The following is a 26,669-nucleotide window of genomic DNA, read 5'->3' as shown; positions in this document are numbered from 1 at the left end:
AATCAGCCATATCGCCCTAGCATGCGCATGGAAAACATCAAACTCTGTCATTGTACAAAATAATCAGGGGAAAGCGCGAACGCAGTCCCCCACTACCACAAATTATGCAGTCGAGTTTCCCGCATTTGGGGAAATCGCAGGGGTCAGCACAGCCGGAGTGCAATGGATGAGCCTCGCCCTGGGAGAACTGCCTTCATGATCACAGTGTCTCCCCTGCCAGGTAAGTATGAGTTGTTATGGTAAAAGGAGGGGGCGCTGCTTGGAACCCTTTCGCCAAACTTAAGGGGATTTTTTTTCTCCAGGACTCCATTGTGCTAAGAAAAGCTGTTCTGGACAAACTGCCGGCACCTAGAGAATTCCTTATTATTTAAGATCAGAAAAAAACCTCCGGTGTTCAGCCGTGGACGCAAAATGAGGAATCCCAGAGTGCATTGCAACAGGCACATTTGCATACTATAGCGCTGGCCATCACCGACACAGCATGCAGCGCCTTGAAGTGAATCCTACGGGCGCTCTGCCGACTCGGCCCAGCCCTTCACAGCGTTATAAGGGCCTATTGAGGTTAGAGAGCTCCTTTTTAGCCATTCCTTTGAGCAGAGAGAAAGCGGTCAATCTTCTCTCTGGTTTTCTAGCAAGGGTACTGCCACTCAAAATACGTTGCTGCTAAAACATTTGGAGATGGTTTAGAACGTTGTAGCTTCGGGAGAAGCCTGCACACATCCATGCTCTCTGCTACCTGACGGTTCCCAGTGCAGGAGATTCCTTTGCAACCAATGAATTGATCCGGGGACCCATCGTTCACCCCCTTGGGAGCCTCACATGGTCATGCGTCGACCTGAGACTTCCTACGAGTATTAAGCCCTGTCTTTTTTGATAGGCCAATAATGTATTTGGCAAAGAAAGCGACGAAGGCTCAGCACTTCAAGTCGCGAGGTGTTTTAATGCCCACACACAAAGAGTGGCAACGTTTCGACGCCTAGAGGTATTTATCTGAACCCGCACAGCCCCCTAGCGTGCATGAATATCCTTAGGGGGAGGCATCCCTTAATGGCTATCCATGCCATGTCTTTGCTTCTATTGGTCAGTCTGCTCAATGCCACATCAGTCCAAACTATCTCGGCCATGACATCGGGGAGCCCTGGAATATGCTCCATTTTGTCCTTGGCTCTGATGAGTTTGTAGATCACACTAGGTCTAGTTTACCTGCGAGCTGGTGTTCCTTCACAAACCTTTAAACATCCTGGTAAAGCCAGGGTGTGTGCCAGTTGTAAAGGATGGAGCTGTCCCACTTGTCCCATTTCTGGCTCCTTCCAAGAGGTAGCAAGAAGTGTCTTTCAAGGTCCTACACACACAGTTGCCCACAAAGGATGCTCTCAAGAAGCTTGGTATATCAGGCACTCCTTTGTCAGCTTGGTAAGGGGTCGTGTACATGGCTGAGCGCTTTACCCTGTCCATTTTGGAGCTCCAGAGGAAGACGAAAACTGTCCTGGTGATGGCTTGACTGACTGTGGCCAAGGGTAGCATGCCTGATCCATATACTGGTGCACGCGAAGAATCTCGTTGCCCAGGACCAGAACTTACTACTCGATCGCAAGGTTTCCGAGGCTCCGCAGCGCAGTTCTCTGCTTGACTTTGTTCAGTCTGCCTTCCCAGCTTTTCAGGGCCGCACCATCTCCGCCTAACCAGACCCCTGGAGTCTTGAGGACGTCTGTAGCGATGGTGAAAGGCCGCGGGTCGGAAGAGAGCTCCCAATGTCCACAGAGCACGCTTTCTGACTTCCCTTAGCTGACCTTTGCGTCTGAAGCTTTGCCAAAGTCCTCACGCATCTGGCCGAGTGCTCTCACCTACTGACGATCTGTGCAGAAAACAGTGACATCATCCTTGTAGAGTAAGGTCTTTATGTCTCTGTCCTGTTTCTTCCTCCTGGCATGGAGGATCCATCTTATCTCAGGGTCCTGTCTGATGCAGTCCACAAACAGCTCGTTGCAACAGACGAAAACGAGAGGTGAAAGAGGAGAGCCTCGTCTGACCCCAGAACAAACCGGGAACGGGTGAGAGTGCTTGCTTTCGTTTTCCAGGGTTCCAAACCAAACCTGTGTGCTAAAAGACATGTAGTCTAAACAGATGTAGTGAAGTTTCCTCCTCTAGGCCGGGACACTGGAGATATTCTGCTGCCGTCTATGGGTTATCCTGACGGCTGCTCCATACAGAAGAAAAAGAAAAGCAACAAGAAGTAACAGAAAGAAGCGCCCAAACCCAAATTCCTAGAACAAGCAGGTGCAGAACCCCCTCCACGACCCCTGAAACTAAATGGCCACAGGAAGCAGCAAGTTTCCTCGGCACGGGCAAGAAAATTTTCCACTGCCATCTGTCGGTTGTCGTGATGGTTGCACCATACGCCCTGAGAAGAATCAGCCATATCGCCCTAGCATGCGCATGGAAAACATCAAACTCTGTCATTGTACAAAATAATCAGGGGAAAGCGCGAACGCAGTCCCCCACTACCACAAATTATGCAGTCGAGTTTCCCGCATTTGGGGAAATCGCAGGGGTCAGCACAGCCGGAGTGCAATGGATGAGCCTCGCCCTGGGAGAACTGCCTTCATGATCACAGTGTCTCCCCTGCCAGGTAAGTATGAGTTGTTACGGTATAAGGAGCGGGCGCTGCTTGGAACCCTTTCGCCAAACTTAAGGGGATTTTTTTTCTCCAGGACTCCATTGTGCTAAGAAAAGCTGTTCTGGACAAACTGCCGGCACCTAGAGAATTCCTTATTATTTAAGATCAGAAAAAAACCTCCGGTGTTCAGCCGTGGACGCAAAAAGAGGAATCCCAGAGTGCATTGCAACAGGCACATTTGCATACTATAGCGCTGGCCATCACCGACACAGCATGCAGCGCCTTGAAGTGAATCCTACGGGCGCTCTGCCGACTCGGCCCAGCCCTTCACAGCGTTATAAGGGCCTATTGAGGTTAGAGAGCTCCTTTTTAGCCATTCCTTTGAGCAGAGAGAAAGCGGTCAATCTTCTCTCTGGTTTTCTAGCAAGGGTACTGCCACTCAAAATACGTTGCTGCTAAAACATTTGGAGATGGTTTAGAACGTTGTAGCTTCGGGAGAAGCCTGCACACATCCATGCTCTCTGCTACCTGACGGTTCCCAGTGCAGGAGATTCCTTTGCAACCAATGAATTGATCCGGGGACCCATCGTTCACCCCCTTGGGAGCCTCACATGGTCATGCGTCGACCTGAGACTTCCTACGAGTATTAAGCCCTGTCTTTTTTGATAGGCCAATAATGTATTTGGCAAAGAAAGCGACGAAGGCTCAGCACTTCAAGTCGCGAGGTGTTTTAATGCCCACACACAAAGAGTGGCAACGTTTCGACGCCTAGAGGTATTTATCTGAACCCGCACAGCCCCCTAGCGTGCATGAATATCCTTAGGGGGAGGCATCCCTTAATGGCTATCCATGCCATGTCTTTGCTTCTATTGGTCAGTCTGCTCAATGCCACATCAGTCCAAACTATCTCGGCCATGACATCGGGAGCCCTGGAATATGCTCTATTTTGTCCTTGGCTCTGATGAGTTTGTAGATCACACTAGGTCTAGTTTAACTGCGAGCTGGTGTTCCTTCACAAACCTTTAAACATCCTGGTAAAGCCAGGGTGTGAGCCAGTTGTAAAGGATGGAGCTGTCCCACTTGTCCCATTTCTGGCTCCTTCCAAGAGGTAGCAAGAAGTGTCTTTCAAGGTCCTACACACACAGTTGCCCACAAAGGATGCTCTCAAGAAGCTTGGTATATCAGGCACTCCTTTGTCAGCTTGGTAAGGGGTCGTGTACATGGCTGAGCGCTTTACCCTGTCCATTTTGGAGCTCCAGAGGAAGACGAAAACTGTCCTGGTGATGGCTTGACTGACTGTGGCCAAGGGTAGCATGCCTGATCCATATACTGGTGCACGCGAAGAATCTCGTTGCCCAGGACCAGAACTTACTACTCGATCGCAAGGTTTCCGAGGCTCCGCAGCGCAGTTCTCTGCTTGACTTTGTTCAGTCTGCCTTCCCAGCTTTTCAGGGCCGCACCATCTCCGCCTAACCAGACGCCTGGAGTCTTGAGGACGTCTGTAGCGATGGTGAAATGCCGCGGGTCGGAAGAGAGCTCCCAATGTCCACAGAGCACGCTTTCTGACTTCCCTTAGCTGACCTTTGCGTCTGAAGCTTTGCCAAAGTCCTCACGCATCTGGCCGAGTGCTCTCACCTACTGACGATCTGTGCAGAAAACAGTGACATCATCCTTGTAGAGTAAGGTCTTTATGTCTCTGTCCTGTTTCTTCCTCCTGGCATGGAGGATCCATCTTATCTCAGGGTCCTGTCTGATGCAGTCCACAAACAGCTCGTTGCAACAGACGAAAACGAGAGGTGAAAGAGGAGAGCCTCGTCTGACCCCAGAACAAACCGGGAACGGGTGAGAGTGCTTGCTTTCGTTTTCCAGGGTTCCAAACCAAACCTGTGTGCTAAAAGACATGTAGTCTAAACAGATGTAGTGAAGTTTCCTCCTCTAGGCCGGGACACTGGAGATATTCTGCTGCCGTCTATGGGTTATCCTGACGGCTGCTCCATACAGAAGAAAAAGAAAAGCAACAAGAAGTAACAGAAAGAAGCGCCCAAACCCAAATTCCTAGAACAAGCAGGTGCAGAACCCCCTCCACGACCCCTGAAACCAAATGGCCACAGGAAGCAGCAAGTTTCCTCGGCACGGGCAAGAAAATTTTCCACTGCCATCTATCGGTTGTCGTGACGGTTGCACCATACGCCCTGAGAAGAATCAGCCATATCGCCCTAGCATGCGCATGGAAAACATCAAACTCTGTCATTGTACAAAATAATCAGGGGAAAGCGCGAACGCAGTCCCCCACTACCACAAATTATGCAGTCGAGTTTCCCGCATTTGGGGAAATCGCAGGGGTCAGCACAGCCGGAGTGCAATGGATGAGCCTCGCCCTGGGAGAACTGCCTTCATGATCACAGTGTCTCCCCTGCCAGGTAAGTATGAGTTGTTATGGTAAAAGGAGGGGGCGCTGCTTGGAACCCTTTCGCCAAACTTAAGGGGATTTTTTTTCTCCAGGACTCCATTGTGCTAAGAAAAGCTGTTCTGGACAAACTGCCGGCACCTAGAGAATTCCTTATTATTTAAGATCAGAAAAAAACCTCCGGTGTTCAGCCGTGGACGCAAAATGAGGAATCCCAGAGTGCATTGCAACAGGCACATTTGCATACTATAGCGCTGGCCATCACCGACACAGCATGCAGCGCCTTGAAGTGAATCCTACGGGCGCTCTGCCGACTCGGCCCAGCCCTTCACAGCGTTATAAGGGCCTATTGAGGTTAGAGAGCTCCTTTTTAGCCATTCCTTTGAGCAGAGAGAAAGCGGTCAATCTTCTCTCTGGTTTTCTAGCAAGGGTACTGCCACTCAAAATACGTTGCTGCTAAAACATTTGGAGATGGTTTAGAACGTTGTAGCTTCGGGAGAAGCCTGCACACATCCATGCTCTCTGCTACCTGACGGTTCCCAGTGCAGGAGATTCCTTTGCAACCAATGAATTGATCCGGGGACCCATCGTTCACCCCCTTGGGAGCCTCACATGGTCATGCGTCGACCTGAGACTTCCTACGAGTATTAAGCCCTGTCTTTTTTGATAGGCCAATAATGTATTTGGCAAAGAAAGCGACGAAGGCTCAGCACTTCAAGTCGCGAGGTGTTTTAATGCCCACACACAAAGAGTGGCAACGTTTCGACGCCTAGAGGTATTTATCTGAACCCGCACAGCCCCCTAGCGTGCATGAATATCCTTAGGGGGAGGCATCCCTTAATGGCTATCCATGCCATGTCTTTGCTTCTATTGGTCAGTCTGCTCAATGCCACATCAGTCCAAACTATCTCGGCCATGACATCGGGGAGCCCTGGAATATGCTCCATTTTGTCCTTGGCTCTGATGAGTTTGTAGATCACACTAGGTCTAGTTTACCTGCGAGCTGGTGTTCCTTCACAAACCTTTAAACATCCTGGTAAAGCCAGGGTGTGTGCCAGTTGTAAAGGATGGAGCTGTCCCACTTGTCCCATTTCTGGCTCCTTCCAAGAGGTAGCAAGAAGTGTCTTTCAAGGTCCTACACACACAGTTGCCCACAAAGGATGCTCTCAAGAAGCTTGGTATATCAGGCACTCCTTTGTCAGCTTGGTAAGGGGTCGTGTACATGGCTGAGCGCTTTACCCTGTCCATTTTGGAGCTCCAGAGGAAGACGAAAACTGTCCTGGTGATGGCTTGACTGACTGTGGCCAAGGGTAGCATGCCTGATCCATATATTGGTGCACGCGAAGAATCTCGTTGCCCAGGACCAGAACTTACTACTCGATCGCAAGGTTTCCGAGGCTCCGCAGCGCAGTTCTCTGCTTGACTTTGTTCAGTCTGCCTTCCCAGCTTTTCAGGGCCGCACCATCTCCGCCTAACCAGACCCCTGGAGTCTTGAGGACGTCTGTAGCGATGGTGAAAGGCCGCGGGTCGGAAGAGAGCTCCCAATGTCCACAGAGCACGCTTTCTGACTTCCCTTAGCTGACCTTTGCGTCTGAAGCTTTGCCAAAGTCCTCACGCATCTGGCCGAGTGCTCTCACCTACTGACGATCTGTGCAGAAAACAGTGACATCATCCTTGTAGAGTAAGGTCTTTATGTCTCTGTCCTGTTTCTTCCTCCTGGCATGGAGGATCCATCTTATCTCAGGGTCCTGTCTGATGCAGTCCACAAACAGCTCGTTGCAACAGACGAAAACGAGAGGTGAAAGAGGAGAGCCTCGTCTGACCCCAGAACAAACCGGGAACGGGTGAGAGTGCTTGCTTTCGTTTTCCAGGGTTCCAAACCAAACCTGTGTGCTAAAAGACATGTAGTCTAAACAGATGTAGTGAAGTTTCCTCCTCTAGGCCGGGACACTGGAGATATTCTGCTGCCGTCTATGGGTTATCCTGACGGCTGCTCCATACAGAAGAAAAAGAAAAGCAACAAGAAGTAACAGAAAGAAGCGCCCAAACCCAAATTCCTAGAACAAGCAGGTGCAGAACCCCCTCCACGACCCCTGAAACCAAATGGCCACAGGAAGCAGCAAGTTCCTCGGCACGGGCAAGAAAATTTTCCACTGCCATTTATCGGTTGTCGTGATGGTTGCACCATACGCCCTGAGAAGAATCAGCCATATCGCCCTAGCATGCGCATGGAAAACATCAAACTCTGTCATTGTACAAAATAATCAGGGGAAAGCGCGAACGCAGTCCCCCACTACCACAAATTATGCAGTCGAGTTTCCCGCATTTGGGGAAATCGCAGGGGTCAGCACAGCCGGAGTGCAATGGATGAGCCTCGCCCTGGGAGAACTGCCTTCATGATCACAGTGTCTCCCCTGCCAGGTAAGTATGAGTTGTTATGGTAAAAGGAGGGGGCGCTGCTTGGAACCCTTTCGCCAAACTTAAGGGGATTTTTTTTCTCCAGGACTCCATTGTGCTAAGAAAAGCTGTTCTGGACAAACTGCCGGCACCTAGAGAATTCCTTATTATTTAAGATCAGAAAAAAACCTCCGGTGTTCAGCCGTGGACGCAAAATGAGGAATCCCAGAGTGCATTGCAACAGGCACATTTGCATACTATAGCGCTGGCCATCACCGACACAGCATGCAGCGCCTTGAAGTGAATCCTACGGGCGCTCTGCCGACTCGGCCCAGCCCTTCACAGCGTTATAAGGGCCTATTGAGGTTAGAGAGCTCCTTTTTAGCCATTCCTTTGAGCAGAGAGAAAGCGGTCAATCTTCTCTCTGGTTTTCTAGCAAGGGTACTGCCACTCAAAATACGTTGCTGCTAAAACATTTGGAGATGGTTTAGAACGTTGTAGCTTCGGGAGAAGCCTGCACACATCCATGCTCTCTGCTACCTGACGGTTCCCAGTGCAGGAGATTCCTTTGCAACCAATGAATTGATCCGGGGACCCATCGTTCACCCCCTTGGGAGCCTCACATGGTCATGCGTCGACCTGAGACTTCCTACGAGTATTAAGCCCTGTCTTTTTTGATAGGCCAATAATGTATTTGGCAAAGAAAGCGACGAAGGCTCAGCACTTCAAGTCGCGAGGTGTTTTAATGCCCACACACAAAGAGTGGCAACGTTTCGACGCCTAGAGGTATTTATCTGAACCCGCACAGCCCCCTAGCGTGCATGAATATCCTTAGGGGGAGGCATCCCTTAATGGCTATCCATGCCATGTCTTTGCTTCTATTGGTCAGTCTGCTCAATGCCACATCAGTCCAAACTATCTCGGCCATGACATCGGGGAGCCCTGGAATATGCTCCATTTTGTCCTTGGCTCTGATGAGTTTGTAGATCACACTAGGTCTAGTTTACCTGCGAGCTGGTGTTCCTTCACAAACCTTTAAACATCCTGGTAAAGCCAGGGTGTGTGCCAGTTGTAAAGGATGGAGCTGTCCCACTTGTCCCATTTCTGGCTCCTTCCAAGAGGTAGCAAGAAGTGTCTTTCAAGGTCCTACACACACAGTTGCCCACAAAGGATGCTCTCAAGAAGCTTGGTATATCAGGCACTCCTTTGTCAGCTTGGTAAGGGGTCGTGTACATGGCTGAGCGCTTTACCCTGTCCATTTTGGAGCTCCAGAGGAAGACGAAAACTGTCCTGGTGATGGCTTGACTGACTGTGGCCAAGGGTAGCATGCCTGATCCATATACTGGTGCACGCGAAGAATCTCGTTGCCCAGGACCAGAACTTACTACTCGATCGCAAGGTTTCCGAGGCTCTGCAGCGCAGTTCTCTGCTTGACTTTGTTCAGTCTGCCTTCCCAGCTTTTCAGGGCCGCACCATCTCCGCCTAACCAGACCCCTGGAGTCTTGAGGACGTCTGTAGCGATGGTGAAATGCCGCGGGTCGGAAGAGAGCTCCCAATGTCCACAGAGCACGCTTTCTGACTTCCCTTAGCTGACCTTTGCGTCTGAAGCTTTGCCAAAGTCCTCACGCATCTGGCCGAGTGCTCTCACCTACTGACGATCTGTGCAGAAAACAGTGACATCATCCTTGTAGAGTAAGGTCTTTATGTCTCTGTCCTGTTTCTTCCTCCTGGCATGGAGGATCCATCTTATCTCAGGGTCCTGTCTGATGCAGTCCACAAACAGCTCGTTGCAACAGACGAAAACGAGAGGTGAAAGAGGAGAGCCTCGTCTGACCCCAGAACAAACCGGGAACGGGTGAGAGTGCTTGCTTTCGTTTTCCAGGGTTCCAAACCAAACCTGTGTGCTAAAAGACATGTAGTCTAAACAGATGTAGTGAAGTTTCCTCCTCTAGGCCGGGACACTGGAGATATTCTGCTGCCGTCTATGGGTTATCCTGACGGCTGCTCCATACAGAAGAAAAAGAAAAGCAACAAGAAGTAACAGAAAGAAGCGCCCAAACCCAAATTCCTAGAACAAGCAGGTGCAGAACCCCCTCCACGACCCCTGAAACTAAATGGCCACAGGAAGCAGCAAGTTTCCTCGGCACGGGCAAGAAAATTTTCCACTGCCATCTGTCGGTTGTCGTGATGGTTGCACCATACGCCCTGAGAAGAATCAGCCATATCGCCCTAGCATGCGCATGGAAAACATCAAACTCTGTCATTGTACAAAATAATCAGGGGAAAGCGCGAACGCAGTCCCCCACTACCACAAATTATGCAGTCGAGTTTCCCGCATTTGGGGAAATCGCAGGGGTCAGCACAGCCGGAGTGCAATGGATGAGCCTCGCCCTGAAAGAACTGCCTTCATGATCACAGTGTCTCCCCTGCCAGGTAAGTATGAGTTGTTACGGTATAAGGAGCGGGCGCTGCTTGGAACCCTTTCGCCAAACTTAAGGGGATTTTTTTTCTCCAGGACTCCATTGTGCTAAGAAAAGCTGTTCTGGACAAACTGCCGGCACCTAGAGAATTCCTTATTATTTAAGATCAGAAAAAAACCTCCGGTGTTCAGCCGTGGACGCAAAAAGAGGAATCCCAGAGTGCATTGCAACAGGCACATTTGCATACTATAGCGCTGGCCATCACCGACACAGCATGCAGCGCCTTGAAGTGAATCCTACGGGCGCTCTGCCGACTCGGCCCAGCCCTTCACAGCGTTATAAGGGCCTATTGAGGTTAGAGAGCTCCTTTTTAGCCATTCCTTTGAGCAGAGAGAAAGCGGTCAATCTTCTCTCTGGTTTTCTAGCAAGGGTACTGCCACTCAAAATACGTTGCTGCTAAAACATTTGGAGATGGTTTAGAACGTTGTAGCTTCGGGAGAAGCCTGCACACATCCATGCTCTCTGCTACCTGACGGTTCCCAGTGCAGGAGATTCCTTTGCAACCAATGAATTGATCCGGGGACCCATCGTTCACCCCCTTGGGAGCCTCACATGGTCATGCGTCGACCTGAGACTTCCTACGAGTATTAAGCCCTGTCTTTTTTGATAGGCCAATAATGTATTTGGCAAAGAAAGCGACGAAGGCTCAGCACTTCAAGTCGCGAGGTGTTTTAATGCCCACACACAAAGAGTGGCAACGTTTCGACGCCTAGAGGTATTTATCTGAACCCGCACAGCCCCCTAGCGTGCATGAATATCCTTAGGGGGAGGCATCCCTTAATGGCTATCCATGCCATGTCTTTGCTTCTATTGGTCAGTCTGCTCAATGCCACATCAGTCCAAACTATCTCGGCCATGACATCGGGAGCCCTGGAATATGCTCTATTTTGTCCTTGGCTCTGATGAGTTTGTAGATCACACTAGGTCTAGTTTAACTGCGAGCTGGTGTTCCTTCACAAACCTTTAAACATCCTGGTAAAGCCAGGGTGTGAGCCAGTTGTAAAGGATGGAGCTGTCCCACTTGTCCCATTTCTGGCTCCTTCCAAGAGGTAGCAAGAAGTGTCTTTCAAGGTCCTACACACACAGTTGCCCACAAAGGATGCTCTCAAGAAGCTTGGTATATCAGGCACTCCTTTGTCAGCTTGGTAAGGGGTCGTGTACATGGCTGAGCGCTTTACCCTGTCCATTTTGGAGCTCCAGAGGAAGACGAAAACTGTCCTGGTGATGGCTTGACTGACTGTGGCCAAGGGTAGCATGCCTGATCCATATACTGGTGCACGCGAAGAATCTCGTTGCCCAGGACCAGAACTTACTACTCGATCGCAAGGTTTCCGAGGCTCCGCAGCGCAGTTCTCTGCTTGACTTTGTTCAGTCTGCCTTCCCAGCTTTTCAGGGCCGCACCATCTCCGCCTAACCAGACGCCTGGAGTCTTGAGGACGTCTGTAGCGATGGTGAAATGCCGCGGGTCGGAAGAGAGCTCCCAATGTCCACAGAGCACGCTTTCTGACTTCCCTTAGCTGACCTTTGCGTCTGAAGCTTTGCCAAAGTCCTCACGCATCTGGCCGAGTGCTCTCACCTACTGACGATCTGTGCAGAAAACAGTGACATCATCCTTGTAGAGTAAGGTCTTTATGTCTCTGTCCTGTTTCTTCCTCCTGGCATGGAGGATCCATCTTATCTCAGGGTCCTGTCTGATGCAGTCCACAAACAGCTCGTTGCAACAGACGAAAACGAGAGGTGAAAGAGGAGAGCCTCGTCTGACCCCAGAACAAACCGGGAACGGGTGAGAGTGCTTGCTTTCGTTTTCCAGGGTTCCAAACCAAACCTGTGTGCTAAAAGACATGTAGTCTAAACAGATGTAGTGAAGTTTCCTCCTCTAGGCCGGGACACTGGAGATATTCTGCTGCCGTCTATGGGTTATCCTGACGGCTGCTCCATACAGAAGAAAAAGAAAAGCAACAAGAAGTAACAGAAAGAAGCGCCCAAACCCAAATTCCTAGAACAAGCAGGTGCAGAACCCCCTCCACGACCCCTGAAACCAAATGGCCACAGGAAGCAGCAAGTTTCCTCGGCACGGGCAAGAAAATTTTCCACTGCCATCTATCGGTTGTCGTGACGGTTGCACCATACGCCCTGAGAAGAATCAGCCATATCGCCCTAGCATGCGCATGGAAAACATCAAACTCTGTCATTGTACAAAATAATCAGGGGAAAGCGCGAACGCAGTCCCCCACTACCACAAATTATGCAGTCGAGTTTCCCGCATTTGGGGAAATCGCAGGGGTCAGCACAGCCGGAGTGCAATGGATGAGCCTCGCCCTGGGAGAACTGCCTTCATGATCACAGTGTCTCCCCTGCCAGGTAAGTATGAGTTGTTATGGTAAAAGGAGGGGGCGCTGCTTGGAACCCTTTCGCCAAACTTAAGGGGATTTTTTTTCTCCAGGACTCCATTGTGCTAAGAAAAGCTGTTCTGGACAAACTGCCGGCACCTAGAGAATTCCTTATTATTTAAGATCAGAAAAAAACCTCCGGTGTTCAGCCGTGGACGCAAAATGAGGAATCCCAGAGTGCATTGCAACAGGCACATTTGCATACTATAGCGCTGGCCATCACCGACACAGCATGCAGCGCCTTGAAGTGAATCCTACGGGCGCTCTGCCGACTCGGCCCAGCCCTTCACAGCGTTATAAGGGCCTATTGAGGTTAGAGAGCTCCTTTTTAGCCATTCCTTTGAGCAGAGAGAAAGCGGTCAATCTTCTCTCTGGTTTTCTAGCAAGGGTACTGCCACTCAAAATACGTTGCTGCTAAAACATTTGGAGATGGTTTAGAACGTTGTAGCTTCGGGAGAAGCCTGCACACATCCATGCTCTCTGCTACCTGACGGTTCCCAGTGCAGGAGATTCCTTTGCAACCAATGAATTGATCCGGGGACCCATCGTTCACCCCCTTGGGAGCCTCACATGGTCATGCGTCGACCTGAGACTTCCTACGAGTATTAAGCCCTGTCTTTTTTGATAGGCCAATAATGTATTTGGCAAAGAAAGCGACGAAGGCTCAGCACTTCAAGTCGCGAGGTGTTTTAATGCCCACACACAAAGAGTGGCAACGTTTCGACGCCTAGAGGTATTTATCTGAACCCGCACAGCCCCCTAGCGTGCATGAATATCCTTAGGGGGAGGCATCCCTTAATGGCTATCCATGCCATGTCTTTGCTTCTATTGGTCAGTCTGCTCAATGCCACATCAGTCCAAACTATCTCGGCCATGACATCGGGGAGCCCTGGAATATGCTCCATTTTGTCCTTGGCTCTGATGAGTTTGTAGATCACACTAGGTCTAGTTTACCTGCGAGCTGGTGTTCCTTCACAAACCTTTAAACATCCTGGTAAAGCCAGGGTGTGTGCCAGTTGTAAAGGATGGAGCTGTCCCACTTGTCCCATTTCTGGCTCCTTCCAAGAGGTAGCAAGAAGTGTCTTTCAAGGTCCTACACACACAGTTGCCCACAAAGGATGCTCTCAAGAAGCTTGGTATATCAGGCACTCCTTTGTCAGCTTGGTAAGGGGTCGTGTACATGGCTGAGCGCTTTACCCTGTCCATTTTGGAGCTCCAGAGGAAGACGAAAACTGTCCTGGTGATGGCTTGACTGACTGTGGCCAAGGGTAGCATGCCTGATCCATATACTGGTGCACGCGAAGAATCTCGTTGCCCAGGACCAGAACTTACTACTCGATCGCAAGGTTTCCGAGGCTCCGCAGCGCAGTTCTCTGCTTGACTTTGTTCAGTCTGCCTTCCCAGCTTTTCAGGGCCGCACCATCTCCGCCTAACCAGACCCCTGGAGTCTTGAGGACGTCTGTAGCGATGGTGAAAGGCCGCGGGTCGGAAGAGAGCTCCCAATGTCCACAGAGCACGCTTTCTGACTTCCCTTAGCTGACCTTTGCGTCTGAAGCTTTGCCAAAGTCCTCACGCATCTGGCCGAGTGCTCTCACCTACTGACGATCTGTGCAGAAAACAGTGACATCATCCTTGTAGAGTAAGGTCTTTATGTCTCTGTCCTGTTTCTTCCTCCTGGCATGGAGGATCCATCTTATCTCAGGGTCCTGTCTGATGCAGTCCACAAACAGCTCGTTGCAACAGACGAAAACGAGAGGTGAAAGAGGAGAGCCTCGTCTGACCCCAGAACAAACCGGGAACGGGTGAGAGTGCTTGCTTTCGTTTTCCAGGGTTCCAAACCAAACCTGTGTGCTAAAAGACATGTAGTCTAAACAGATGTAGTGAAGTTTCCTCCTCTAGGCCGGGACACTGGAGATATTCTGCTGCCGTCTATGGGTTATCCTGACGGCTGCTCCATACAGAAGAAAAAGAAAAGCAACAAGAAGTAACAGAAAGAAGCGCCCAAACCCAAATTCCTAGAACAAGCAGGTGCAGAACCCCCTCCACGACCCCTGAAACTAAATGGCCACAGGAAGCAGCAAGTTTCCTCGGCACGGGCAAGAAAATTTTCCACTGCCATCTGTCGGTTGTCGTGATGGTTGCACCATACGCCCTGAGAAGAATCAGCCATATCGCCCTAGCATGCGCATGGAAAACATCAAACTCTGTCATTGTACAAAATAATCAGGGGAAAGCGCGAACGCAGTCCCCCACTACCACAAATTATGCAGTCGAGTTTCCCGCATTTGGGGAAATCGCAGGGGTCAGCACAGCCGGAGTGCAATGGATGAGCCTCGCCCTGAAAGAACTGCCTTCATGATCACAGTGTCTCCCCTGCCAGGTAAGTATGAGTTGTTACGGTATAAGGAGCGGGCGCTGCTTGGAACCCTTTCGCCAAACTTAAGGGGATTTTTTTTCTCCAGGACTCCATTGTGCTAAGAAAAGCTGTTCTGGACAAACTGCCGGCACCTAGAGAATTCCTTATTATTTAAGATCAGAAAAAAACCTCCGGTGTTCAGCCGTGGACGCAAAAAGAGGAATCCCAGAGTGCATTGCAACAGGCACATTTGCATACTATAGCGCTGGCCATCACCGACACAGCATGCAGCGCCTTGAAGTGAATCCTACGGGCGCTCTGCCGACTCGGCCCAGCCCTTCACAGCGTTATAAGGGCCTATTGAGGTTAGAGAGCTCCTTTTTAGCCATTCCTTTGAGCAGAGAGAAAGCGGTCAATCTTCTCTCTGGTTTTCTAGCAAGGGTACTGCCACTCAAAATACGTTGCTGCTAAAACATTTGGAGATGGTTTAGAACGTTGTAGCTTCGGGAGAAGCCTGCACACATCCATGCTCTCTGCTACCTGACGGTTCCCAGTGCAGGAGATTCCTTTGCAACCAATGAATTGATCCGGGGACCCATCGTTCACCCCCTTGGGAGCCTCACATGGTCATGCGTCGACCTGAGACTTCCTACGAGTATTAAGCCCTGTCTTTTTTGATAGGCCAATAATGTATTTGGCAAAGAAAGCGACGAAGGCTCAGCACTTCAAGTCGCGAGGTGTTTTAATGCCCACACACAAAGAGTGGCAACGTTTCGACGCCTAGAGGTATTTATCTGAACCCGCACAGCCCCCTAGCGTGCATGAATATCCTTAGGGGGAGGCATCCCTTAATGGCTATCCATGCCATGTCTTTGCTTCTATTGGTCAGTCTGCTCAATGCCACATCAGTCCAAACTATCTCGGCCATGACATCGGGAGCCCTGGAATATGCTCTATTTTGTCCTTGGCTCTGATGAGTTTGTAGATCACACTAGGTCTAGTTTAACTGCGAGCTGGTGTTCCTTCACAAACCTTTAAACATCCTGGTAAAGCCAGGGTGTGAGCCAGTTGTAAAGGATGGAGCTGTCCCACTTGTCCCATTTCTGGCTCCTTCCAAGAGGTAGCAAGAAGTGTCTTTCAAGGTCCTACACACACAGTTGCCCACAAAGGATGCTCTCAAGAAGCTTGGTATATCAGGCACTCCTTTGTCAGCTTGGTAAGGGGTCGTGTACATGGCTGAGCGCTTTACCCTGTCCATTTTGGAGCTCCAGAGGAAGACGAAAACTGTCCTGGTGATGGCTTGACTGACTGTGGCCAAGGGTAGCATGCCTGATCCATATACTGGTGCACGCGAAGAATCTCGTTGCCCAGGACCAGAACTTACTACTCGATCGCAAGGTTTCCGAGGCTCCGCAGCGCAGTTCTCTGCTTGACTTTGTTCAGTCTGCCTTCCCAGCTTTTCAGGGCCGCACCATCTCCGCCTAACCAGACGCCTGGAGTCTTGAGGACGTCTGTAGCGATGGTGAAATGCCGCGGGTCGGAAGAGAGCTCCCAATGTCCACAGAGCACGCTTTCTGACTTCCCTTAGCTGACCTTTGCGTCTGAAGCTTTGCCAAAGTCCTCACGCATCTGGCCGAGTGCTCTCACCTACTGACGATCTGTGCAGAAAACAGTGACATCATCCTTGTAGAGTAAGGTCTTTATGTCTCTGTCCTGTTTCTTCCTCCTGGCATGGAGGATCCATCTTATCTCAGGGTCCTGTCTGATGCAGTCCACAAACAGCTCGTTGCAACAGACGAAAACGAGAGGTGAAAGAGGAGAGCCTCGTCTGACCCCAGAACAAACCGGGAACGGGTGAGAGTGCTTGCTTTCGTTTTCCAGGGTTCCAAACCAAACCTGTGTGCTAAAAGACATGTAGTCTAAACAGATGTAGTGAAGTTTCCTCCTCTAGGCCGGGACACTGGAGATATTCTGCTGCCGTCTATGGGTTATCCTGACGGCTGCTCCATACAGAAGAAAAAGAAAAGCAACAAGAAGTAACAGAAAGAAGCGCCCAAACCCAAATTCCTAGAACAAGCAGGTGCAGAACCCCCTCCACGACCCCTGAAACCAAATGGCCACAGGAAGCAGCAAGTTTCCTCGGCACGGGCAAGAAAATTTTCCACTGCCATCTATCGGTTGTCGTGACGGTTGCACCATACGCCCTGAGAAGAATCAGCCATATCGCCCTAGCATGCGCATGGAAAACATCAAACTCTGTCATTGTACAAAATAATCAGGGGAAAGCGCGAACGCAGTCCCCCACTACCACAAATTATGCAGTCGAGTTTCCCGCATTTGGGGAAATCGCAGGGGTCAGCACAGCCGGAGTGCAATGGATGAGCCTCGCCCTGGGAGAACTGCCTTCATGATCACAGTGTCTCCCCTGCCAGGTAAGTATGAGTTGTTATGGTAAAAGGAGGGGGCGCTGCTTGGAACCCTTTCGCCAAACTTAAGGGGATTTTTTTTCTCCAGGACTCCATTGTGCTAAGAAAAGCTGTTCTGGACAAACTGCCGGCACCTAGAGAATTCCTTATTATTTAAGATCAGAAAAAAACCTCCGGTGTTCAGCCGTGGACGCAAAATGAGGAATCCCAGAGTGCATTGCAACAGGCACATTTGCATACTATAGCGCTGGCCATCACCGACACAGCATGCAGCGCCTTGAAGTGAATCCTACGGGCGCTCTGCCGACTCGGCCCAGCCCTTCACAGCGTTATAAGGGCCTATTGAGGTTAGAGAGCTCCTTTTTAGCCATTCCTTTGAGCAGAGAGAAAGCGGTCAATCTTCTCTCTGGTTTTCTAGCAAGGGTACTGCCACTCAAAATACGTTGCTGCTAAAACATTTGGAGATGGTTTAGAACGTTGTAGCTTCGGGAGAAGCCTGCACACATCCATGCTCTCTGCTACCTGACGGTTCCCAGTGCAGGAGATTCCTTTGCAACCAATGAATTGATCCGGGGACCCATCGTTCACCCCCTTGGGAGCCTCACATGGTCATGCGTCGACCTGAGACTTCCTACGAGTATTAAGCCCTGTCTTTTTTGATAGGCCAATAATGTATTTGGCAAAGAAAGCGACGAAGGCTCAGCACTTCAAGTCGCGAGGTGTTTTAATGCCCACACACAAAGAGTGGCAACGTTTCGACGCCTAGAGGTATTTATCTGAACCCGCACAGCCCCCTAGCGTGCATGAATATCCTTAGGGGGAGGCATCCCTTAATGGCTATCCATGCCATGTCTTTGCTTCTATTGGTCAGTCTGCTCAATGCCACATCAGTCCAAACTATCTCGGCCATGACATCGGGGAGCCCTGGAATATGCTCCATTTTGTCCTTGGCTCTGATGAGTTTGTAGATCACACTAGGTCTAGTTTACCTGCGAGCTGGTGTTCCTTCACAAACCTTTAAACATCCTGGTAAAGCCAGGGTGTGTGCCAGTTGTAAAGGATGGAGCTGTCCCACTTGTCCCATTTCTGGCTCCTTCCAAGAGGTAGCAAGAAGTGTCTTTCAAGGTCCTACACACACAGTTGCCCACAAAGGATGCTCTCAAGAAGCTTGGTATATCAGGCACTCCTTTGTCAGCTTGGTAAGGGGTCGTGTACATGGCTGAGCGCTTTACCCTGTCCATTTTGGAGCTCCAGAGGAAGACGAAAACTGTCCTGGTGATGGCTTGACTGACTGTGGCCAAGGGTAGCATGCCTGATCCATATACTGGTGCACGCGAAGAATCTCGTTGCCCAGGACCAGAACTTACTACTCGATCGCAAGGTTTCCGAGGCTCCGCAGCGCAGTTCTCTGCTTGACTTTGTTCAGTCTGCCTTCCCAGCTTTTCAGGGCCGCACCATCTCCGCCTAACCAGACCCCTGGAGTCTTGAGGACGTCTGTAGCGATGGTGAAAGGCCGCGGGTCGGAAGAGAGCTCCCAATGTCCACAGAGCACGCTTTCTGACTTCCCTTAGCTGACCTTTGCGTCTGAAGCTTTGCCAAAGTCCTCACGCATCTGGCCGAGTGCTCTCACCTACTGACGATCTGTGCAGAAAACAGTGACATCATCCTTGTAGAGTAAGGTCTTTATGTCTCTGTCCTGTTTCTTCCTCCTGGCATGGAGGATCCATCTTATCTCAGGGTCCTGTCTGATGCAGTCCACAAACAGCTCGTTGCAACAGACGAAAACGAGAGGTGAAAGAGGAGAGCCTCGTCTGACCCCAGAACAAACCGGGAACGGGTGAGAGTGCTTGCTTTCGTTTTCCAGGGTTCCAAACCAAACCTGTGTGCTAAAAGACATGTAGTCTAAACAGATGTAGTGAAGTTTCCTCCTCTAGGCCGGGACACTGGAGATATTCTGCTGCCGTCTATGGGTTATCCTGACGGCTGCTCCATACAGAAGAAAAAGAAAAGCAACAAGAAGTAACAGAAAGAAGCGCCCAAACCCAAATTCCTAGAACAAGCAGGTGCAGAACCCCCTCCACGACCCCTGAAACCAAATGGCCACAGGAAGCAGCAAGTTTCCTCGGCACGGGCAAGAAAATTTTCCACTGCCATCTATCGGTTGTCGTGACGGTTGCACCATACGCCCTGAGAAGAATCAGCCATATCGCCCTAGCATGCGCATGGAAAACATCAAACTCTGTCATTGTACAAAATAATCAGGGGAAAGCGCGAACGCAGTCCCCCACTACCACAAATTATGCAGTCGAGTTTCCCGCATTTGGGGAAATCGCAGGGGTCAGCACAGCCGGAGTGCAATGGATGAGCCTCGCCCTGGGAGAACTGCCTTCATGATCACAGTGTCTCCCCTGCCAGGTAAGTATGAGTTGTTATGGTAAAAGGAGGGGGCGCTGCTTGGAACCCTTTCGCCAAACTTAAGGGGATTTTTTTTCTCCAGGACTCCATTGTGCTAAGAAAAGCTGTTCTGGACAAACTGCCGGCACCTAGAGAATTCCTTATTATTTAAGATCAGAAAAAAACCTCCGGTGTTCAGCCGTGGACGCAAAATGAGGAATCCCAGAGTGCATTGCAACAGGCACATTTGCATACTATAGCGCTGGCCATCACCGACACAGCATGCAGCGCCTTGAAGTGAATCCTACGGGCGCTCTGCCGACTCGGCCCAGCCCTTCACAGCGTTATAAGGGCCTATTGAGGTTAGAGAGCTCCTTTTTAGCCATTCCTTTGAGCAGAGAGAAAGCGGTCAATCTTCTCTCTGGTTTTCTAGCAAGGGTACTGCCACTCAAAATACGTTGCTGCTAAAACATTTGGAGATGGTTTAGAACGTTGTAGCTTCGGGAGAAGCCTGCACACATCCATGCTCTCTGCTACCTGACGGTTCCCAGTGCAGGAGATTCCTTTGCAACCAATGAATTGATCCGGGGACCCATCGTTCACCCCCTTGGGAGCCTCACATGGTCATGCGTCGACCTGAGACTTCCTACGAGTATTAAGCCCTGTCTTTTTTGATAGGCCAATAATGTATTTGGCAAAGAAAGCGACGAAGGCTCAGCACTTCAAGTCGCGAGGTGTTTTAATGCCCACACACAAAGAGTGGCAACGTTTCGACGCCTAGAGGTATTTATCTGAACCCGCACAGCCCCCTAGCGTGCATGAATATCCTTAGGGGGAGGCATCCCTTAATGGCTATCCATGCCATGTCTTTGCTTCTATTGGTCAGTCTGCTCAATGCCACATCAGTCCAAACTATCTCGGCCATGACATCGGGGAGCCCTGGAATATGCTCCATTTTGTCCTTGGCTCTGATGAGTTTGTAGATCACACTAGGTCTAGTTTACCTGCGAGCTGGTGTTCCTTCACAAACCTTTAAACATCCTGGTAAAGCCAGGGTGTGTGCCAGTTGTAAAGGATGGAGCTGTCCCACTTGTCCCATTTCTGGCTCCTTCCAAGAGGTAGCAAGAAGTGTCTTTCAAGGTCCTACACACACAGTTGCCCACAAAGGATGCTCTCAAGAAGCTTGGTATATCAGGCACTCCTTTGTCAGCTTGGTAAGGGGTCGTGTACATGGCTGAGCGCTTTACCCTGTCCATTTTGGAGCTCCAGAGGAAGACGAAAACTGTCCTGGTGATGGCTTGACTGACTGTGGCCAAGGGTAGCATGCCTGATCCATATACTGGTGCACGCGAAGAATCTCGTTGCCCAGGACCAGAACTTACTACTCGATCGCAAGGTTTCCGAGGCTCCGCAGCGCAGTTCTCTGCTTGACTTTGTTCAGTCTGCCTTCCCAGCTTTTCAGGGCCGCACCATCTCCGCCTAACCAGACCCCTGGAGTCTTGAGGACGTCTGTAGCGATGGTGAAAGGCCGCGGGTCGGAAGAGAGCTCCCAATGTCCACAGAGCACGCTTTCTGACTTCCCTTAGCTGACCTTTGCGTCTGAAGCTTTGCCAAAGTCCTCACGCATCTGGCCGAGTGCTCTCACCTACTGACGATCTGTGCAGAAAACAGTGACATCATCCTTGTAGAGTAAGGTCTTTATGTCTCTGTCCTGTTTCTTCCTCCTGGCATGGAGGATCCATCTTATCTCAGGGTCCTGTCTGATGCAGTCCACAAACAGCTCGTTGCAACAGACGAAAACGAGAGGTGAAAGAGGAGAGCCTCGTCTGACCCCAGAACAAACCGGGAACGGGTGAGAGTGCTTGCTTTCGTTTTCCAGGGTTCCAAACCAAACCTGTGTGCTAAAAGACATGTAGTCTAAACAGATGTAGTGAAGTTTCCTCCTCTAGGCCGGGACACTGGAGATATTCTGCTGCCGTCTATGGGTTATCCTGACGGCTGCTCCATACAGAAGAAAAAGAAAAGCAACAAGAAGTAACAGAAAGAAGCGCCCAAACCCAAATTCCTAGAACAAGCAGGTGCAGAACCCCCTCCACGACCCCTGAAACCAAATGGCCACAGGAAGCAGCAAGTTTCCTCGGCACGGGCAAGAAAATTTTCCACTGCCATCTATCGGTTGTCGTGATGGTTGCACCATACGCCCTGAGAAGAATCAGCCATATCGCCCTAGCATGCGCATGGAAAACATCAAACTCTGTCATTGTACAAAATAATCAGGGGAAAGCGCGAACGCAGTCCCCCACTACCACAAATTATGCAGTCGAGTTTCCCGCATTTGGGGAAATCGCAGGGGTCAGCACAGCCGGAGTGCAATGGATGAGCCTCGCCCTGGGAGAACTGCCTTCATGATCACAGTGTCTCCCCTGCCAGGTAAGTATGAGTTGTTATGGTAAAAGGAGGGGGCGCTGCTTGGAACCCTTTCGCCAAACTTAAGGGGATTTTTTTTCTCCAGGACTCCATTGTGCTAAGAAAAGCTGTTCTGGACAAACTGCCGGCACCTAGAGAATTCCTTATTATTTAAGATCAGAAAAAAACCTCCGGTGTTCAGCCGTGGACGCAAAATGAGGAATCCCAGAGTGCATTGCAACAGGCACATTTGCATACTATAGCGCTGGCCATCACCGACACAGCATGCAGCGCCTTGAAGTGAATCCTACGGGCGCTCTGCCGACTCGGCCCAGCCCTTCACAGCGTTATAAGGGCCTATTGAGGTTAGAGAGCTCCTTTTTAGCCATTCCTTTGAGCAGAGAGAAAGCGGTCAATCTTCTCTCTGGTTTTCTAGCAAGGGTACTGCCACTCAAAATACGTTGCTGCTAAAACATTTGGAGATGGTTTAGAACGTTGTAGCTTCGGGAGAAGCCTGCACACATCCATGCTCTCTGCTACCTGACGGTTCCCAGTGCAGGAGATTCCTTTGCAACCAATGAATTGATCCGGGGACCCATCGTTCACCCCCTTGGGAGCCTCACATGGTCATGCGTCGACCTGAGACTTCCTACGAGTATTAAGCCCTGTCTTTTTTGATAGGCCAATAATGTATTTGGCAAAGAAAGCGACGAAGGCTCAGCACTTCAAGTCGCGAGGTGTTTTAATGCCCACACACAAAGAGTGGCAACGTTTCGACGCCTAGAGGTATTTATCTGAACCCGCACAGCCCCCTAGCGTGCATGAATATCCTTAGGGGGAGGCATCCCTTAATGGCTATCCATGCCATGTCTTTGCTTCTATTGGTCAGTCTGCTCAATGCCACATCAGTCCAAACTATCTCGGCCATGACATCGGGGAGCCCTGGAATATGCTCCATTTTGTCCTTGGCTCTGATGAGTTTGTAGATCACACTAGGTCTAGTTTACCTGCGAGCTGGTGTTCCTTCACAAACCTTTAAACATCCTGGTAAAGCCAGGGTGTGTGCCAGTTGTAAAGGATGGAGCTGTCCCACTTGTCCCATTTCTGGCTCCTTCCAAGAGGTAGCAAGAAGTGTCTTGCAAGGTCCTACACACACAGTTGCCCACAAAGGATGCTCTCAAGAAGCTTGGTATATCAGGCACTCCTTTGTCAGCTTGGTAAGGGGTCGTGTACATGGCTGAGCGCTTTACCCTGTCCATTTTGGAGCTCCAGAGGAAGACGAAAACTGTCCTGGTGATGGCTTGACGGACTGTGGCCAAGGGTAGCATGCCTGATCCATATACTGGTGCACGCGAAGAATCTCGTTGCCCAGGACCAGAACTTACTACTCGATCGCAAGGTTTCCGAGGCTCCGCAGCGCAGTTCTCTGCTTGACTTTGTTCAGTCTGCCTTCCCAGCTTTTCAGGGCCGCACCATCTCCGCCTAACCAGACCCCTGGAGTCTTGAGGACGTCTGTAGCGATGGTGAAAGGCCGCGGGTCGGAAGAGAGCTCCCAATGTCCACAGAGCACGCTTTCTGACTTCCCTTAGCTGACCTTTGCGTCTGAAGCTTTGCCAAAGTCCTCACGCATCTGGCCGAGTGCTCTCACCTACTGACGATCTGTGCAGAAAACAGTGACATCATCCTTGTAGAGTAAGGTCTTTATGTCTCTGTCCTGTTTCTTCCTCCTGGCATGGAGGATCCATCTTATCTCAGGGTCCTGTCTGATGCAGTCCACAAACACCTCGTTGCAACAGACGAAAACGAGAGGTGAAAGAGGAGAGCCTCGTCTGACCCCAGAACAAACCGGGAACGGGTGAGAGTGCTTGCTTTCGTTTTCCAGGGTTCCAAACCAAACCTGTGTGCTAAAAGACATGTAGTCTAAACAGATGTAGTGAAGTTTCCTCCTCTAGGCCGGGACACTGGAGATATTCTGCTGCCGTCTATGGGTTATCCTGACGGCTGCTCCATACAGAAGAAAAAGAAAAGCAACAAGAAGTAACAGAAAGAAGCGCCCAAACCCAAATTCCTAGAACAAGCAGGTGCAGAACCCCCTCCACGACCCCTGAAACCAAATGGCCACAGGAAGCAGCAAGTTCCTCGGCACGGGCAAGAAAATTTTCCACTGCCATTTATCGGTTGTCGTGATGGTTGCACCATACGCCCTGAGAAGAATCAGCCATATCGCCCTAGCATGCGCATGGAAAACATCAAACTCTGTCATTGTACAAAATAATCAGGGGAAAGCGCGAACGCAGTCCCCCACTACCACAAATTATGCAGTCGAGTTTCCCGCATTTGGGGAAATCGCAGGGGTCAGCACAGCCGGAGTGCAATGGATGAGCCTCGCCCTGGGAGAACTGCCTTCATGATCACAGTGTCTCCCCTGCCAGGTAAGTATGAGTTGTTATGGTAAAAGGAGGGGGCGCTGCTTGGAACCCTTTCGCCAAACTTAAGGGGATTTTTTTTCTCCAGGACTCCATTGTGCTAAGAAAAGCTGTTCTGGACAAACTGCCGGCACCTAGAGAATTCCTTATTATTTAAGATCAGAAAAAAACCTCCGGTGTTCAGCCGTGGACGCAAAATGAGGAATCCCAGAGTGCATTGCAACAGGCACATTTGCATACTATAGCGCTGGCCATCACCGACACAGCATGCAGCGCCTTGAAGTGAATCCTACGGGCGCTCTGCCGACTCGGCCCAGCCCTTCACAGCGTTATAAGGGCCTATTGAGGTTAGAGAGCTCCTTTTTAGCCATTCCTTTGAGCAGAGAGAAAGCGGTCAATCTTCTCTCTGGTTTTCTAGCAAGGGTACTGCCACTCAAAATACGTTGCTGCTAAAACATTTGGAGATGGTTTAGAACGTTGTAGCTTCGGGAGAAGCCTGCACACATCCATGCTCTCTGCTACCTGACGGTTCCCAGTGCAGGAGATTCCTTTGCAACCAATGAATTGATCCGGGGACCCATCGTTCACCCCCTTGGGAGCCTCACATGGTCATGCGTCGACCTGAGACTTCCTACGAGTATTAAGCCCTGTCTTTTTTGATAGGCCAATAATGTATTTGGCAAAGAAAGCGACGAAGGCTCAGCACTTCAAGTCGCGAGGTGTTTTAATGCCCACACACAAAGAGTGGCAACGTTTCGACGCCTAGAGGTATTTATCTGAACCCGCACAGCCCCCTAGCGTGCATGAATATCCTTAGGGGGAGGCATCCCTTAATGGCTATCCATGCCATGTCTTTGCTTCTATTGGTCAGTCTGCTCAATGCCACATCAGTCCAAACTATCTCGGCCATGACATCGGGGAGCCCTGGAATATGCTCCATTTTGTCCTTGGCTCTGATGAGTTTGTAGATCACACTAGGTCTAGTTTACCTGCGAGCTGGTGTTCCTTCACAAACCTTTAAACATCCTGGTAAAGAAAAAGTGTCGGTGCGCTAAGCTAGTCTCGGGCTCAAATAATACAAATGTGTAATACGAGGCCTACCAAACAGGTGTAAGCATGCTGCAAGAAACAGTGTATTGGCTGTACAATGTATACAAGAAACAAAAACTGTCTGCGCTTCTTACCCTAATAAAGTTGGCAACAAATATATAAACATAATATAAATGAGAGGTTTTGGTTATATGAATTGGCCAAAGCATAATTAAGCTCACCCGCCACGTCAAGGCACACTCTCAATAGGGTGAGAACCTACTCTCACCTCCTACATAGTGGGCACACAAAGCAGTTTATACTGCTACCAAAACCTTATTAATGTGTTGGGGGAGGTACAATTAAACCTCCTCCCTATTAACCCCTGGACAGCAAGCTGCAACCAGACTGATGAGGAGCCAACAACCTCAAATATGTGCAAACAGGGAAAAGAAAAAGTGTCGGTGCGCTAAGCTAGTCTCGGGCTCAAATAATACAAATGTGTAATACGAGGCCTACCAAACAGGTGTAAGCATGCTGCAAGAAACAGTGTATTGGCTGTACAATGTATACAAGAAACAAAAACTGTCTGCGCTTCTTACCCTAATAAAGTTGGCAACAAATATATAAACATAATATAAATGAGAGGTTTTGGTTATATGAATTGGCCAAAGCATAATTAAGCTCACCCGCCACGTCAAGGCACACTCTCAATAGGGTGAGAACCTACTCTCACCTCCTACATAGTGGGCACACAAAGCAGTTTATACTGCTACCAAAACCTTATTAATGTGTTGGGGGAGGTACAATTAAACCTCCTCCCTATTAACCCCTGGACAGCAAGCTGCAACCAGACTGATGAGGAGCCAACAACCTCAAATATGTGCAAACAGGGAAAAGAAAAAGTGTCGGTGCGCTAAGCTAGTCTCGGGCTCAAATAATACAAATGTGTAATACGAGGCCTGCCAAACAGGTGTTTGCACATATTTGAGGTTGTTGGCTCCTCATCAGTCTGGTTGCAGCTTGCTGTCCAGGGGTTAATAGGGAGGAGGTTTAATTGTACCTCCCCCAACACATTAATAAGGTTTTGGTAGCAGTATAAACTGCTTTGTGTGCCCACTATGTAGGAGGTGAGAGTAGGTTCTCACCCTATTGAGAGTGTGCCTTGACGTGGCGGGTGAGCTTAATTATGCTTTGGCCAATTCATATAACCAAAACCTCTCATTTATATTATGTTTATATATTTGTTGCCAACTTTATTAGGGTAAGAAGCGCAGACAGTTTTTGTTTCTTGTATACATTGTACAGCCAATACACTGTTTCTTGCAGCATGCTTACACC

General features: G+C 49.9%; 11 non-coding genes across 11 annotated transcripts; all 11 read right to left on the bottom strand.

The window, feature by feature from the left end:
* Positions 1 to 64: 64 nt before the first annotated feature.
* LOC128481032 (U1 spliceosomal RNA) lies at positions 65 to 228 on the bottom strand. The gene has a single exon (XR_008350807.1). It is a non-coding gene; the product is annotated as a U1 spliceosomal RNA (small nuclear RNA).
* A 2,245-nt stretch (positions 229 to 2,473) lies between these two features.
* On the bottom strand, positions 2,474 to 2,637 carry LOC128481031 (U1 spliceosomal RNA). Its single transcript, XR_008350806.1, has one exon. It is a non-coding gene; the product is annotated as a U1 spliceosomal RNA (small nuclear RNA).
* Positions 2,638 to 4,881: 2,244 nt separating this feature from the next.
* LOC128481030 (U1 spliceosomal RNA) lies at positions 4,882 to 5,045 on the bottom strand. Its single transcript, XR_008350805.1, has one exon. It is a non-coding gene; the product is annotated as a U1 spliceosomal RNA (small nuclear RNA).
* A 2,244-nt stretch (positions 5,046 to 7,289) lies between these two features.
* Positions 7,290 to 7,453, bottom strand: LOC128481029 (U1 spliceosomal RNA). Its single transcript, XR_008350804.1, has one exon. It is a non-coding gene; the product is annotated as a U1 spliceosomal RNA (small nuclear RNA).
* Positions 7,454 to 9,698: 2,245 nt separating this feature from the next.
* LOC128481115 (U1 spliceosomal RNA) lies at positions 9,699 to 9,862 on the bottom strand. The gene has a single exon (XR_008350886.1). It is a non-coding gene; the product is annotated as a U1 spliceosomal RNA (small nuclear RNA).
* A 2,244-nt stretch (positions 9,863 to 12,106) lies between these two features.
* Positions 12,107 to 12,270, bottom strand: LOC128481027 (U1 spliceosomal RNA). Its single transcript, XR_008350803.1, has one exon. It is a non-coding gene; the product is annotated as a U1 spliceosomal RNA (small nuclear RNA).
* Positions 12,271 to 14,515: 2,245 nt separating this feature from the next.
* Positions 14,516 to 14,679, bottom strand: LOC128481114 (U1 spliceosomal RNA). The gene has a single exon (XR_008350885.1). It is a non-coding gene; the product is annotated as a U1 spliceosomal RNA (small nuclear RNA).
* A 2,244-nt stretch (positions 14,680 to 16,923) lies between these two features.
* LOC128481026 (U1 spliceosomal RNA) lies at positions 16,924 to 17,087 on the bottom strand. The gene has a single exon (XR_008350802.1). It is a non-coding gene; the product is annotated as a U1 spliceosomal RNA (small nuclear RNA).
* Positions 17,088 to 19,332: 2,245 nt separating this feature from the next.
* On the bottom strand, positions 19,333 to 19,496 carry LOC128481025 (U1 spliceosomal RNA). Its single transcript, XR_008350801.1, has one exon. It is a non-coding gene; the product is annotated as a U1 spliceosomal RNA (small nuclear RNA).
* Positions 19,497 to 21,741: 2,245 nt separating this feature from the next.
* Positions 21,742 to 21,905, bottom strand: LOC128481023 (U1 spliceosomal RNA). The gene has a single exon (XR_008350799.1). It is a non-coding gene; the product is annotated as a U1 spliceosomal RNA (small nuclear RNA).
* A 2,244-nt stretch (positions 21,906 to 24,149) lies between these two features.
* LOC128481022 (U1 spliceosomal RNA) lies at positions 24,150 to 24,313 on the bottom strand. The gene has a single exon (XR_008350798.1). It is a non-coding gene; the product is annotated as a U1 spliceosomal RNA (small nuclear RNA).
* Positions 24,314 to 26,669: the final 2,356 nt, after the last annotated feature.

The sequence above is a fragment of the Spea bombifrons genome, chromosome 2, assembly GCF_027358695.1.
Source record: "Spea bombifrons isolate aSpeBom1 chromosome 2, aSpeBom1.2.pri, whole genome shotgun sequence".
NCBI classification, from domain to species: Eukaryota; Metazoa; Chordata; class Amphibia; order Anura; family Pelobatidae; genus Spea; species Spea bombifrons.
Note: the sequence above shows the minus strand (reverse complement) of the source record. Positions and strands in the feature narration are given on the sequence as shown.